The sequence below is a fragment of the Gossypium raimondii genome, chromosome 6 (assembly GCF_025698545.1).
Source record: "Gossypium raimondii isolate GPD5lz chromosome 6, ASM2569854v1, whole genome shotgun sequence".
NCBI lineage: Eukaryota > Viridiplantae > Streptophyta > Magnoliopsida > Malvales > Malvaceae > Gossypium > Gossypium raimondii.
This window is the reverse complement of record NC_068570.1, coordinates 10,496,514-10,512,168: the sequence shown is the minus strand read 5'-3', so window position 1 is coordinate 10,512,168 and position 15,655 is coordinate 10,496,514. Positions and strand designations below refer to the sequence as shown.

Genomic DNA, 15,655 nt, shown 5'->3' with positions numbered 1-15,655 from the left:
AATCAGTTGAGTCTTAGCTCAATTGGCATCGGTATTGTTACGAATACAGGAAGACATGGGTTTGAGTGCGCTGAAACGCATTATCCTCCTATTTAAAGGTTGGGGAGGGGCTATGGGTAGTTCTAGGCATGCTATAAAAAAGAACGGATATGATAAGAACCTATAATGATATTAATGTTCAAAAATTTGATTTAGGAATCAAATATAAATATTACATTTTTTTTATCAAATTCATCAGGCAAGAAACGAGAAAAAAAGTAATCTTATTTTTTGTTTATTATATATATGATAACACATATACACATATCATGCCACATATATAATAAAATAGATTAGTGAAACATTATAAAAATTAAATAGATTCATAAAAAAATTAAGTGCACTTTTATTAATACATATAATTAGCATGTGCATCGCATGGGTATACAAATTAGTTATATATATATATACTATAGCAATATGAGGTTACAAAAAGGAAACAATTCCTATGTGGTATATAGCGTATAAACTATCATTTGTCACGATAATAATCTACCACACGTAATTGTTGACTATATTTAAAAATTAATTCAAGGAAATTTTCTCATAAAATTATAGCAACAAATTTGAATAAAAAAATCAATATATTCCGTTAATATCTCCAAAATCCTCATTGTATAATAGACTATTTTTGGTATAGACATCGGAATAAGATAGACATTAATGATATCGGCAACTTGCTATACTAGAAATGTGTGATTATATTTGTAACAGCATTATACGTATATGCATGTCTAATATCTGTTCTGTAATTACATGGGGTGGAAGTGACGAAGTGAATGAAGTAATTTGTATTGAATTAGTGGTCAAACCACCCATTTGTTATGTTTAATCTGGCAGTGAGACTGTAAACACTGCAATGTGTCACACCAACAACATGAGATGTGTAGGGATGGACGGGTATAAAATACCTATTGGTGTGTAGGGGAGATGTAGATGGTGCATAGTGGTTGGACTAGGGAATTGCATCTATATCCGAACCTATATAACATCTGTATCTACTATTGTGTCCTTGTAAATATGCATCTGTAACTGATCTGTTCTGTATCAGGACGATATTGTGTCTGAATCTGTTTAGGGTTATCACTCAGACTAATGAAACCGAATTGTTTTCTGAACGCACAATATCATCTGAGCTCTTACTCATAGGCCAAATTAATTATGTTAAAACCTATGTTGCAACACATTAACTGTTTGTATGGATTTCAGGGAGCTTATAGAACTAGACGGCTGGTGGATGTGGAACTCGATCATCTATTGGAATTATTGTTATATATATATGTGTGAACCTATGTTTTTAATTACGCAAATTTAAATTCTCTAGGATTTGACTATGTTTCGGATAACTAATGTTTTCACAAATTAACACTGGTTGAAAGGCTCGTTTTAAGTATGACAGTATTTTACAAAGTTAATGTGATGGTATAAACTTGGTCTTTCCGTCTGGGCTAGGTTTAGGGTGTTACAAGGCATCCCCTTCGATTATCATATTTTAAAAACCCAGATCGATTCTCATTTGTATTTCCTGTAAACATGCCAAAGCTTCTGTCGCAAAGGGAGAAGGAATGTGTTTATTCAAAATGATTTTTGAGCTCATCACCTACCACCAGTATTTTTGCATACCAAACCCAAACATAATTCTTTTGTTTGATTTTTGAATGCTACATCAAATTTTATTTTAATAAACTCTGGATCTGGTGGGCCCATCTTTCCTTCATTATCTCTTAAGCAGGTAATTTTTTTTCCTAGATCATCAATTTCCTTGAGGTATGTTCTTATAAACACAACTGGTTCATGTGAAGATTTTTTAGCCCTTTCATGTACCTGTTTGTTTCTTACTGTCCAAATGACCTAAATAGCATAGAAAACCATTCGACGTTTGTGTGCTGAACAAGTAGCAACATCCATAAGTTAGTCTCTAAATCCAATCTGAACGATATTCGGATTCCATGTTACTCCTAACTGCTGCCATATTTCTTTTGCAATTATATAATCACGGAAAGTATGTTCTGTAGTTGAAAATATGGAACTAGCAAATTAAGTGCTAAGGAGTAGTGCTTACTCATTGGCCACTAAAACAATGTGAGGACAATTTCCATATTTAATGTGTTGAAAATTTATTGAATGGTATATATGGGTTGTGCTGAGTATATAGATGATATCTAGTTCATAAATGAAGATCATGTCACTTAGGAAAACATATTTTAGAGATTGGATCAAATCGAATCATCCCATCTAATCTATTAGACCATGTATGTTGGATTGAACTGAAACTTTGATTGCTTAGCTGCTAAGAGTCCATATTTACTTTACTTGTTATTTTCATCTTGTATTGAGGTTATCTTATTACTGTTTTAATGGGGTTGTGATAGATCTTCTTATGTTAGCAAGTCTCAAAATAATCTATTTAATTGAGAGACTTGTATAGATTATTATACTAAAAGAATTAAAAACTTAATCTGTTATTGTGAGGAACCTTATTGTATGAGCATATTTTGATAGTAAAACCTTTGTGTTATGGTTTTTCTTGTTGAATTCACAATGAGTAAATTTAGTGGTGAGAATATCAAGTCTTCAAGATACAAAGGTAGGGAAATTTGTCACGAGTGTGATAGGTTAAGAACACTTGTTGAAAAGAGTGGATATTTTTCACTGAGCTAGGCTCCACAAATGAAGGGAAATCAAACTACGTAAACAACTCATTGGTGTTCTATTTGTTTATTGTTTTCATTTAGTGGTGAGGGAGTGTGCACTTTCTTGTCACTCCTTCACTGTGAAAGTTTGTTTCTCAAAAATTATTCCAAGCTTTCCTTTGGTATCAGAACCTTCCACTTAAAGTAGTTAGTGGAGATCCCTGGTGTTGCTAGAATGAAGCTATAGAAGGTTCATCTATCTCAAGATCTCCTATGCTCAAAGTTGACAATTATGCTCACTAGAAAGCACATACGAATGCCTACATTAAATCAATTGATGAGAAGGCATGGCAAGCTGTATTGATTGGATAGGAGCCCTCTAGATTAAACACTAAGAATGGAAGGGTAATGAAGCCAGAAGCACAGTGGACACTAAGGAAGAAATGTTGGCAAATGCTAACTCAAAGGTCTTATATGCAATATTTTATGGAGTTGATATGCAATATTTCAAGAGGATTGCTAAGTGCACTATTGTAAAGACTACTTGAGATATCCTAGAGACTGCCCATGAAGGAATATCCACAGTCAAGCAATCAAATATGCAAATAGTAACTTTCAAAACTATTATTTTTTAACTTTTATCTAAAACTATTCAAAATAAAATAATTAATATTATATTAGTAAGATTAAAATTATGAATAATAAATTTTCAAAATCAAGATTTACTATTATCAAACAAAATAATTATTTTTCATGCTTATTTTTACTAACTAGATTTCTTTCTCACATTCATTGCGGTGAATAAACACGTTTATTTTTATAATTTAAAATAAATAATATATAACACATTTAATGTAAGTAATATCTAAAATAAATATTTTTATAAATAAAATAAATTGGTATCATATTTTAAGTTAATAATAAAATAAAATACCAAGTAAAAAAATATAGTATTGTATATTATACAAAGTAAAGATGATTAATACCAATTAAAAATAACAATATATTGTAGTATATTTATTTATTTTATTTATACGCTCGTTCAAATCATCAAAAGAAATAAAATCATAAAATAAAACATTTCTATGAATTGTAGAAATTATTTCTTAAACAGTGGTACGAGAAGTCAATGACAATTTAAGTTTATTATGAACATTAATAAATCTATCAAAATTTTTTTTACTACATCATCTATGATGATATACATTTTCTGAATTAACACATACAACTATTGAAAATAAAATAGAAATTTAAGACTATATAAGAAAATAAATTATAATATTAAATCAAAATAATAAAAAGTAAACAACATGAATTAATTATAATGATGATTTATGATAACTACGAAAAATATTTACTTTAAATTAATTAAATATGAAAGATGTTCACATTAATTTATAACCTCATTTAACAAAGATGATTAAAAAATATTGAAATCTTAGATGGTAAATTATTTTACTTTTTAAAAACCTTTCTCTCGTTTGTTTACAACAACAATAAGAAAAAGGTAAAAAAAAAATTTACTTGTTCCGCACGGTTTAAATAACTTACAAAAAAAAATTTATATTACCTCGTCATCGTTAAAATGATTTTACATATCTCTCTAGTGTTATTTTTTCGAATATAATTTGATATTTCCTCTTGAAAAACTATTACTTTAATGCTCTATTCTTTTTAGATACTTTTTAACTTATTAGCGTAGACAATTTCTTTTTTTATTGGTTATTTTTTAGATACTATTAATAGATGTTATTTATTGATCTAAACATAAATTTTAATTTATATAATTCTAACACTAATTAAGTGATAGTTAAAAGAAAAAAATCAATCTTTATTTATATCCTTAAGCTTCTATTCAAGTTATAATTTTATTTTATTATGTTAATAAATATAAAATACAAAATTTTACTTATAAAAATAAAATTAATTCACATTTTTAAAATAATATTTTAGCCTTAATTATTAGTTATTTTGACTTATTGGTAATGAGTATGTTTTGACTTTTATTCAAGTTATAAATCTATTTTAGAATCAATAAAATAATCCAAACTTATTTTTTAAAATAGAGTTATAATTAATAATTTTAAATTAAATTAAAAAATTTAAATGTAAATTTAGTAATATGGTTGAAAATAAAAATCTTCTTGTCAGTTCAAAATTTTCTCTAAACTTTTGTTTATATATATATTATAGAGATATCAAACAATTTTATAATATGAATTCAGTGCTTATAAAACTCCGTACTAAAAATTTAGTACATAATTTTTGAACTTATCATATATATCCTTAGGGAAGTTTGAATTCCTTAAAATTCGATTAGGGTTTGAATTCCTTAAAATTTGATTAGGGTTTGAAGAGTGTATTTTCTATATATACATGAACCCACTATGCGCAAAAAAAAAAAAAACTTGAACCTGTTTTGCTCTAAAATTATTATTATTATTATTATTATTATTATTATTATTTATTTATTTATAATTGAGGGTGGAGAATGCAATTGTTTGGAATTAAATTTAAGCTCTCATGTCTATAATATAATATTCTTATCACTAGGTCAATAAGTTGTTGGCTCTAACCTTGATCTTGAAATGATTTTTTTCATTCTCTTCAAAATTTTAAATATTGTTTGTATTATAATAATAGTTTTCAGAAAATTATACCATATATTATAAAATTTTATAAAATTAAGATGTTGTAGTAAAATATATAATATTTATAAAATTAAAATATATGTTACAAATTCCTACAAGATTTAAAAATTTATAATTAAAAAATTATAAAATTAAAGAGAGATATTTGAGAACTCTATGACACAAAACAAAAACAATAGAAATGGAAATAAGAAAAAAATTATTATTACTCAATCAAGAGAATACAAGAAAACAGAAATCTAAAGTGCTGCAACTTAAGTAAGAGTAAGACATCTATTTAAACAAGAATACCTCCTCAAATATGTCAACTAATTTGATTTAGAGTAGTTAACGTACTCCTATTTTATTTGCACAAATAAAGAAGCAAAATTATTGACCAACTCCTAATAGAAATAAAAAATCTTGACCAATTCAAGTAGCAGTAAGTTGCACTAAATTTCGATAATGGCCCTTAGTGCAAACTTGCTGTCAATAATGCCAAGAGCTTCACGAAAGCCTTCAAACTTGGCTTTTGCAAGTGCCTTAGTAAATATGTCTGCAACTTGTTCATTGGTTCGTACTTTTTGTACGTCAATATCTTGAGATAACTCTTTCTCTCGAACAAAATGATAATAAGTTTCAATGTGTTTCGAATGAGCATGAAACACCGGATTCCCAGCAAGCTTTATAGCACTCTCATTATCACAATAAATCTGAATTGGATGTTTGGGAGTAGTCACCATGTAACACCCCTAACCCGTATCCATCACCAGAATAGGGATATAGAGTATTATCGGAGTTTACAAATTAATTTACAAACATTTCATTTCATCAAGCATTCATATTTATAACCAATCAAAATCAAAACATTAATGAGCTAACGTTGGCTAATTTAACTTATACATGTCATTATAACCAGAATCAAATCATCCAAAATTACCGATAGAACCAATGGATAGTGTGATATATCTCCGATAAGCTTCCAACTCAATCGAGCTTTCAATAATCATTTCAATGCATCTATTAATTATACATATTACCAATAATAATTCAATTCCAATAATAAAACACATATTTATATAATATTCATCACCAAATAACATTCACTTTAATTAAAATTATACAGAATATAGTTCATACGAACTTACCGGGCTAAATTACGAAATATCAAAATTCAAGGACATTTTGGTAATTTTCTATTTTCCTCAATTTCCACCCAATCTTGATCTAAATTAATATTTTATTCAATTTATTAATTTAAATAATAAAAAATTCATTTCATGCAATTTGGTCACTTTTTGACATTTTACAAATTTACCCTTAAAATTTTACTTTTATTCAATTTAGTCATTGAACCTAAAACATGCAAATTAATCATTTTTAATGAAAAATCATGCTACTTAAATAATCGTATATTTTTCCTCCTCCTCCTCCTCTCCATTCCACATCCTTAATATATATAACATGCTTATATGTAACATTATCTATAATTTCACTATTTATTTCTATGTTCATTCAAAGCTGTCCACTTGAGGCATAGTCGCTAAATTATTTATATCTTTAGATACGGAACTCCGAATTAAGATCCGATAAATTTATATGAAACTATACTCAAATATCTTATTACCATAAAATTTTCAGAATTTATAGTTTAGCCAATAAGTGCAGTTTATTCTTTCAACTCATCCTAGTTCTGCTATCTGACAGTTTCGACCCTTCTTCACTAAAAATTAATTATCTCCTCATACGGGATTCAGATGATGTTACCGTTTATTTCTATTGAAAATAAACTCATTAAGAATTTAAAAATATAAATTTAAGCCCCTAATTATTTTTATAAATTTTTTTTATGATTTTCCAAAATTAGAATAGGGGAACCCGAATTCATTCTGACATTGTCTCACAAAATTTATTATATCTCATGATTTACAATTCCATTACTTACACCGTTTCTTCTACGAGAAACTATACTAAATAATCTTTAATTTCATATTTTTTCATTCTCTAATTCGATATTCACAATTTATGGTGATTTTTCAAAGTTAACCTACTGTTGCTGTCCAAAACTATTTTAGTGCAAGATGTTGATTATTAAGTTTATAACTCCTTATTCCCTTTCTCTATAATATTTCTCATCACTTTCACTTATTTACCTTCACTAATATATCAAGAAAATAAGATCTTATATAAGAAAACTTTACTATAACATCATTTCTATGCTTTTTCAATAATATCAAACTTAAAAATATATTGAAATCTTGATGTTCTTACCTTGTTCTATTAGTTTCAACCTTTAACTTGATTTTCTCTCTCCTCTAGCTGCTCTTTCTTGAATCTAACTTAATATTCTAGCTCCCCATAGTCTCCTTGTTATCTTTCTCTCTTGATGGATATGGAAATTCTTTTGATTTCTAGGTGACAATGGTGAATTTTTTGTGGAAGGACCAATTCGTAAAGAAAGCAAAACTTTCTTTTTCTCTCTTCTTCTTACGTTGGTGCATGGGAAACAATGGTGGGATGGTGATTCTTCATATTCCGTTTCTTATATATATACTAAATAAAATAATAATAAAATAATAAAATATTATTTAAAAATCAAATTAAAATATTAATAAACTAATATTTATTTAATTAATCTAAAATATCTCCAACATCATCATTGCCTTCTAGATTTCACTCTCTTCTAATTGACCATTTTGCCCTTTAGAATCTTTAAAATTTCCATCATTGAGTCATCATTTAATTTGGTAACATTGCGATTTAGTCCCTCAAAATTCTTCACCTTTTCAATTTGGTCATAATTCATCCGTTTTCCTTAGTTTCTAGATTATTCCACCCCTAAAATATTTGCACAATTGGTCCTTCAACTTTTTCATATTTACACTTTATCCCCTCAAATTTTGAGTATTTACTCTTAATTGACAAAACTTTTTTCACTTTTGCGATTTAATCCTTTCTTGAATTAATATATCATAATATACTTCCCAATGTTGCCATAACTCAAAATGTCTCTTTTTGTCACTTTATTTCCTTATTTTACTATATTAAGGATACCTACTTTCTTACTGTAGTAATTTTCGGGGTATTACAGTAGTAATTTTCGGGATATTACACACCATTCCTTGAATAAGTCTCTTTAGCCATAAACATTCTTGAGTAGCCATTGTAGCTGCTACATATTCTGCTTTACAACTTGAGAGAGTTACAATAGTTTGCTTTTTACTACACCACGAAATCGCAGCAGAATCTGTTGTAGAGCGCCTGTCATTCACATCACCAGCCCAATCTATATCTATAAAGCCACTCAAAGAAAATGGCTTAGGTTTTTCGTACATTAATCCATAATTTAGAGTACCCTTAATGTAATGAAGAATCCTCTTTGTTGCAACTAAATGAATCTCACATGGTTAATCCATAAACTGAGAAATAACTCCCATGGAAAATGCAATAACAGGTCTTGTGATAGTTAAATAAAATAAACTTCCAACAAGTTGACGGAAAAGTGTTGCATTTCCAATGGCTTTCCTTCATTTCTAGCTAGCTTGAGATTAGGTTCCATAGGAGTAGTTTTTTCTTTTAAATCCTCCATGTGAAACTTTTGCAATAAACTTGCTACATATCCTTTTTGAGAGACAAAATAACCATCACATTTTTTAATTTCCAACCCAAGAAAACAACAAGCTTCACCCAAACTTTTCATTTCAAAACGAACCATCAAAGCATCTTGAAGACTGTTAATTTTGACACTATCATCACCCGTAATAATCATATCGTCCGTATAAAGCAAGAGCAATGTACACACATGATGCGGTCGTTGAAAGCACCAAAAATATCCTATCCCTAATAAATAAAAGAATAGTAAAAGGGAAGTAGGGTCAAATCCTCAGGGACTGGACTTGCAAAATATCTTGTTCCGTGAAATCCTAGGCAGAATCTTGCCCAAGAAAACTTGCGTGCCTAAAAAAAATAAAATAAAAAAATAACAGAATTAAATGTTTGGATTTGAAAACAAAAAATAAAATAAAAACAAATTTAAGAATATTGAATCGAAAATTAGAGAAATTAAAAATAGAATTGAGAGAAAGGAAATTCTTATGGGAGATTCCAGCCTCCAGTTGTTTCGTTCCGCCTTGGGTTCAATCCTCGGCTTTTAGATGATCCTTCCCAAACCGAATAAGCCAGTTATAGTGGAAGAGGACGCCTACGACCACCAGCTCCAAGGATTTAGACTTACGATTTAGTGGAACCTGACTTTAGCCAACAATCGCTTCTGTGGGATCGTCTTATGCTAGATCAACGCTTCTCAATGGCGAATCCCACGCCATTTTGTCTCTTGGGCTCGCCAACCTCTGACGCAGTAAGCTAACGAACCAACTGTGCAATCTTCCCAAAACATACAAAGCGGCCGCCTTTACATACGTTGAAAAGCTTACTTCTTAAGGGACATGGACGGAAGCGTCAGCCCCGTAGTGCAGAGAAACGATGAATACTCAGCGAGGAGGCTAAGTACGAATTCTAAGCCTCATAAACTCTTTTGGGGATTTTTGACAACCTTCGACTAGATGGGTTTAGTAAATAAAAATAAAGATTTTATTAAAAAGAAATATGAGAAGAACAAAAGCCTAAACTTTTGGAGAGAGAGTGTTTTCAGAAAAATATATGAGATCCCCTTTTGAGTCACTTCATCCCCTATTTATAGTGCTAGGGGAGATATTCTAATCCTACTTAAATTCCTAAAAAATAAATACATTTAATTGAAGATAAATAAAGATAAAATAAAATCCTAAAAATAATCCTTAATAATTATCTCAATATTAATTATCCTAATATAATTAAAATATAAAATCTCTTCTTTTTGCATTTCAACCCTTGTGTCCTCCATACTTACACTTTTGGCACCAACTTTTCCTTGTGTCGCACATTGGCCCATTTTATCTCTAAATTCACGCTTTTGGCCCTTAATTTTTCTTTTGCCTCAAATTTAGTCCCTATGAGATAAAATATTATAAATAGCTCAAATTAGCAGGATCATACTCAGAATAAATATATAATTAATACATAAAAATAAGTTATTCTAGAGTGTTATCAACACAGTGGGTGTTTTCTTAATAAATAAGCTCAGATCAGCACTTAAAGATTTAAAACCACAAAAATCAAGATATTGAGCAATCTTACCGAACTAAGCACGAGGAGCTTGCTTGAGACCATATAACGCTTTCTTGAGTCTGCATACATGATCATGATACTCCTTAGATACAAATCCTTGTTATTGTTCCATAAAAATATTGCGATCCAACTCTCCATGAAAGAAAGCATTTTTCACATCTAGTTGTCATAATTTATAACCTTTACCAGCAATTAAAGAAATGATTGCTCGAACCATTTTCATCCTTGCAATAGGACTAACAGTCTCATCATAATCTCGATTGTATTGCTGAAAGAACCCACGGGTAACAAGACGAGCTTGGTATCTATCAATTGTATCATCAGCCTTTTTCTTCAACTTATAAACCCACTTACAAGTAATTAAATCAGCGTCAAATGACTTTGGTACAAGCTCTCACGTGCCATTCTTGTTGAGTGCTGAAATCTCTTCTACCATTGCATTTTCCCGTTCCGAAACTCTTTTAGCTTCATTGTACAGTTTGGGCTCATTTCCACATGACTCCTCTATGAAAAAAGCAAGATAAAATAGAATAATGATTTATCTCAATTACATAATCAGACAAATGGCTCGGCAATCTTTCTGTCTTGGAGGATTTCTGCTTGTGACAGTCTCAATACTTGTGGCCTCTGTATTTTCCTCAGATTGAATGCATCCCTCAATTTAAGAAATATTTCTTTCTAAAATATCATCAGGAAAAAGTGCAAGACTTCTCGTACCTTTGCTGCCATTTGCATCATCTTTGTGACATGAAACTTCATCGAACATCGCATTACAAGAAACGATAATCTTTTTTGTTTCCAAATCCATACATCTCCAACCCTTCCTGTGAGTATCATAGCAAAAAAAATGCATTTCTTGGTCTTTAGTTCAAGTTTAGTTCGATTGTGTTTCAATACATGAACATAACAAATAGACCCAAAAATATGAAAATAACTCACATTGGGTTTACGACGATATAGCAGCTCAAAAGGTGATGGTTCTGTCCTTGGCCATTGAGGCAGTCAATTTACGACATGACAAGCAGTTTGAAAAGCTGTTGCCCATAGTTTTCTTGGAAGAATCTTTGCGTGTAGCCAAGACAAACAAATTGATCTAAGATGAGCTAATTCACGCTCAGCAACCCCATTTTGTTGTGGGGTTTCTGAACAATTCATTTGATGCTGAATTCTATGTCTCTATAATAATCCATAAAATCATTTGATAGAAATTCCCCTCCATTATTCGTGCGCAAGCACTTGATTGACAACCAAAATCCTTTTTTTACATAATGTTTGAACTGAAGAAATTTAGAGAAAGCCTCACTTTTGTGTTCTAAAAAGTATAACCAGTTGAACCGAGAGAAATCATCCACAATCACAATCACCATTACATAATGAAGACCAATGTAGCTTGGCGTTCTCGTTGGTCCCAAGATATCTGAATGAACCAGTTGCAATGGCGATGATGCTTTACTTTTTGAACTTGAGAAAGGAAAACAATGTGATTTTTCATATTGGCAACTTGGACAAATCTCATCATGGTGAATACCCTTTAAAAACAGGGATACCATTAAGAAGTTGGTTTGTGGATATCTTCTGTAGCAACTGAAAACCCACATGACCCAAGCGAGCATGCGAAAGTGTTGAGCTTGCATTGCGACTAGCCTTTTTTAAATACTCGTCAATTGCAGACAAAAGATACAATGATTCTTTTCTTTTTCCACAAAACAAAACATCAACAATAATATGTTTCACATTTGAAAGAATTTGAATGTCATTAGGACTAAAAAGAATATACCTTTTTGAATATGTTATTTGTGAGACAGAAGCAATATTTTTCTTTAAGCCACGAACATGATAGACATCCTTGAGAAGAACATCTCTGTCATTCAAATTTCCTTCTTTCTTCACAGGATGAAATGAATTATTAGCTGTTACAATGACCTTATTCTTACGATGCGGACGAACAGCTGATAAAAGAGTATCATTCCCAGTAGCATGATGAGAACAACCAGAATCAACAATCCATTCCTTGTTGGAGTTAAGAACATTTGCAGACACATCATCTTGGTGCATAACGGAAGTCACATTCGTTGGCTGGTCAAGAACCTCAATGGATAAACATTACTCCCAAGTTGGTTGTTGGAACTCATTGCTGTCATGTACAAAATTTGCTTCAATTCTTGCATTTTAACTCGACAATTTACCTTAATATGGCTTGACTTCCCGTATCGATCACACACTACTTTCACCCGACAATCCCATTTGAGATGTCTAAGTTTTCTACACCTGTAACAAGCTTTGGAAGATCTCTTGGGCTGCTCCTCACTTTTGGACTGATTTCTATCACTCGATGAAGACTTCGAGCTTCTTTCTCATTTGATATTTGACAAACAACACATCTTTTGATTTTTGAGAAAGCTTGTTATTGCTTGTCATTTGCTTTATCAAAGCTTATTGCTTAGAAAGATTTTCTAATTCAATAATTAAAGGTTGATTCACCCACCATTGAATTGAAGAAACAAAGGGCCTAAGGTCTTTTTGCAGTCCACGAATAAGATAGCGACACAAACGTGCATCACTCACTGGCTCCTCTGTATCCAATTCTGAAATTTCAGAACACAAGTTCTTCGCTTTTAAGAAGTATTCTTCAATGGACAAATTACCTTGAGTTATTGCAGCTAGTTCATTCTCAAGAAATTATAATCGAGCTGTATTTTTCTTAGTAAACAACTTTTGAAGAGTCTCTCACACTTGCTTTGGTGACTTTAAATCACGAACATGGTTAATGCATTTCTTGTTGATTGATGTCCGCAAAGCAAAAAGAGCTTTCCCACACTTGATCTCTCATTTTTGCTGTAATTCGACATTCTGCAAAGTATCTGTTGGGATCGATGTTTCATCAACTTCAATAAGATCCCACAAATCCTGCCCCTATAGAAAAGCTTCCATACATAACTTTTAGTAATTGTAATTATTACCAACAAACTTTTCTACGGCAGTTCCCGAAGAAGCACTTCCACTATTCATGTTTGTTGAGTAGTAATATCAAACACTTAGTAGTAATCTTGCTCTGATATCAGTCGACACAAAACACAGACAATAGAAATGGAAATAAGAAGAAAATTATTATTACTCAATCAAGAGAATACAAGAAAACAGAAATCTGAAGTGCTGCAACTTGACTAAGAGTAAGACATCTATTTAAACAAGAATACCTCCTAAAATATCTCAACGAATTTGATTTAGAGTAACTAATGTACTCCTATTTTATTTGCACAAATGAAGGAGCAAAACTATTGACTGACTCTTAATATAAATAAAAAATCTTGGCCAATTTAAGTAGTAGTAAGTTGCACTAAATTTCGACACTCTATTGGAAAGATGAAATCGATTTCACTTAAATCCAATCCAAAATTTTAATTAAAATTGGTATTTTTTCTATCTAAAGATGAAAAAAATGAATGTACTTGCATGTCTCTCTATTATAAGGATCAGACTAAATTAATTCATTAACCTTAAAATGGATCAATATAGTCTTTAGATTATTGAAAAAAATTATTATTTTTTGTTTTAAAAGTTATTTTAAAAGCTGAACCCTAACATTTAGCCTATTGGTGAAGCGTATTCATCATATTTTTAAGGTTATGGGATCGATTCATACCTTTGTGGTAAGTTACATGGATGTGTATGTGGGTGAGATTTTTATATTAAAAAATATATATTTTAAAAACTAAAATATAATGTTAGAAATAGAATCTTTTATTTGGGATTCACTGCAAATAATAATAATATTCTTATATTTTTTAAATTTCTATTATAGATTAGCTTTATTTAATTTTTTAATAATATAAAATTAAAACAATTTATTTAATAATAAAAGAAGTATAACAATCAATCATTGATTTGGGTTTGAGAACACCACCCACGTTGGATAATTATCACAATCTTGCTTTCTTCCAGAGTGGTCCCTCTTTCATCTCAAAATCTCAATTGCTTGTCCCTATAAATAGTTTGCGGCTGTAACCTCTTTTTTCTTCATGATGATGTTTGACGAAACACTTATTTTCAAGTTGTATAAAAGGTTCTTGTATTATGATATTTTTTTTTACAGATTCACTAAAAACCTATGTTTTCAACCTTTAAAGTATGTTTAAATGAAGAATTTACAAGAGGAATTTTGTTTCTCTTAGAATTGTTAAAATTTTAAAATAAATTTATTTGTTTGGGTAAAAATATCGAAAAATTCCAAAATTTGCAAAAATTTTAGTAGCTCAATTTTATTTTTCAAGTTCCACCTAAACAGGTGGGTTTTCAAAATTTCTCCTAATTTTATTTCATTTAGAACACATATCCTATTATAAGATAAAAAAACAATTTAAACTTCAAATTTTTTATTTAACTCTAATATATAGTTTATTTATAATTTTTACAAATACAATGATATCCACATTGAATTTCTAGTATATTATTTATTTTTAAGATAATTATTCTTCTTTCATAATTATTTTTTAATTTGAAAACGCTAATACCCTAATTTTTAAAATTTAATTATTTATCCCAACTAAATAATTATAAATGATATCATTTTGAATTTATGTTGTAATAACCCATTTTGTCCGGCCCAATAAATACCAAAAATAAATTAAATTAAAACGTCCACTATTAACAGCCTAGTTTTTATAAATATTAAAATCAAACCAAAAACCCAAAAAAATAAATAAATGTCCATTTACAGACTTAAAAGCCCAATTCAGTCCTTAACCCAAATACTAAATCTAAACCCAAATTACTAGCCCAAAATCAAGCCCAAATACCCACAGCCCAAAGCAGAGAAAATCAGCAGCAGGGAACCCTAGAACCTCCAGTGCCGCAGCAGAGCCAGGCCTCCTCCTTGCACGTGTTGCGCCTGCGCGCGTGTAGTGCCTCCGCGCCAAACCCACGCGAGCCTCCACGTCCACTGCTCCGTACGCCTGCAACAAACAAAACAAACAAAGCAGCAGGCAAAAACGAAAAAATAGCAGAGAGGGCAGAAAAAAAGGATGTATTTTGATTTATTTTTCTTTTGGATCCAGCTATATAAAAAGCCATTTTTCTGTATTTGAAGGGGGGAACCCACACATACGATCACACAATATCAATAGAAAGAATCAAAAACAGAGTTTTTTGAGTTTTGAGAAGGTGATTCACCATTTTTGTTTTGTTTTT

The 15,655-nt window shown here is 30.2% G+C and overlaps 1 long non-coding RNA gene across 1 annotated transcript; it reads right to left on the bottom strand.

The window, feature by feature from the left end:
- Window positions 1–9,066: 9,066 nt before the first annotated feature.
- LOC128041848 (uncharacterized) lies at window positions 9,067–13,604 on the bottom strand. The gene is made up of 3 exons (XR_008196759.1): window positions 11,408–13,604; window positions 10,478–11,292; window positions 9,067–10,290 (listed from the first exon to the last, which is right to left on the bottom strand). It is a non-coding gene; the product is annotated as an uncharacterized LOC128041848 (long non-coding RNA).
- Between the last annotated feature and the right edge of the window lie 2,051 nt (window positions 13,605–15,655).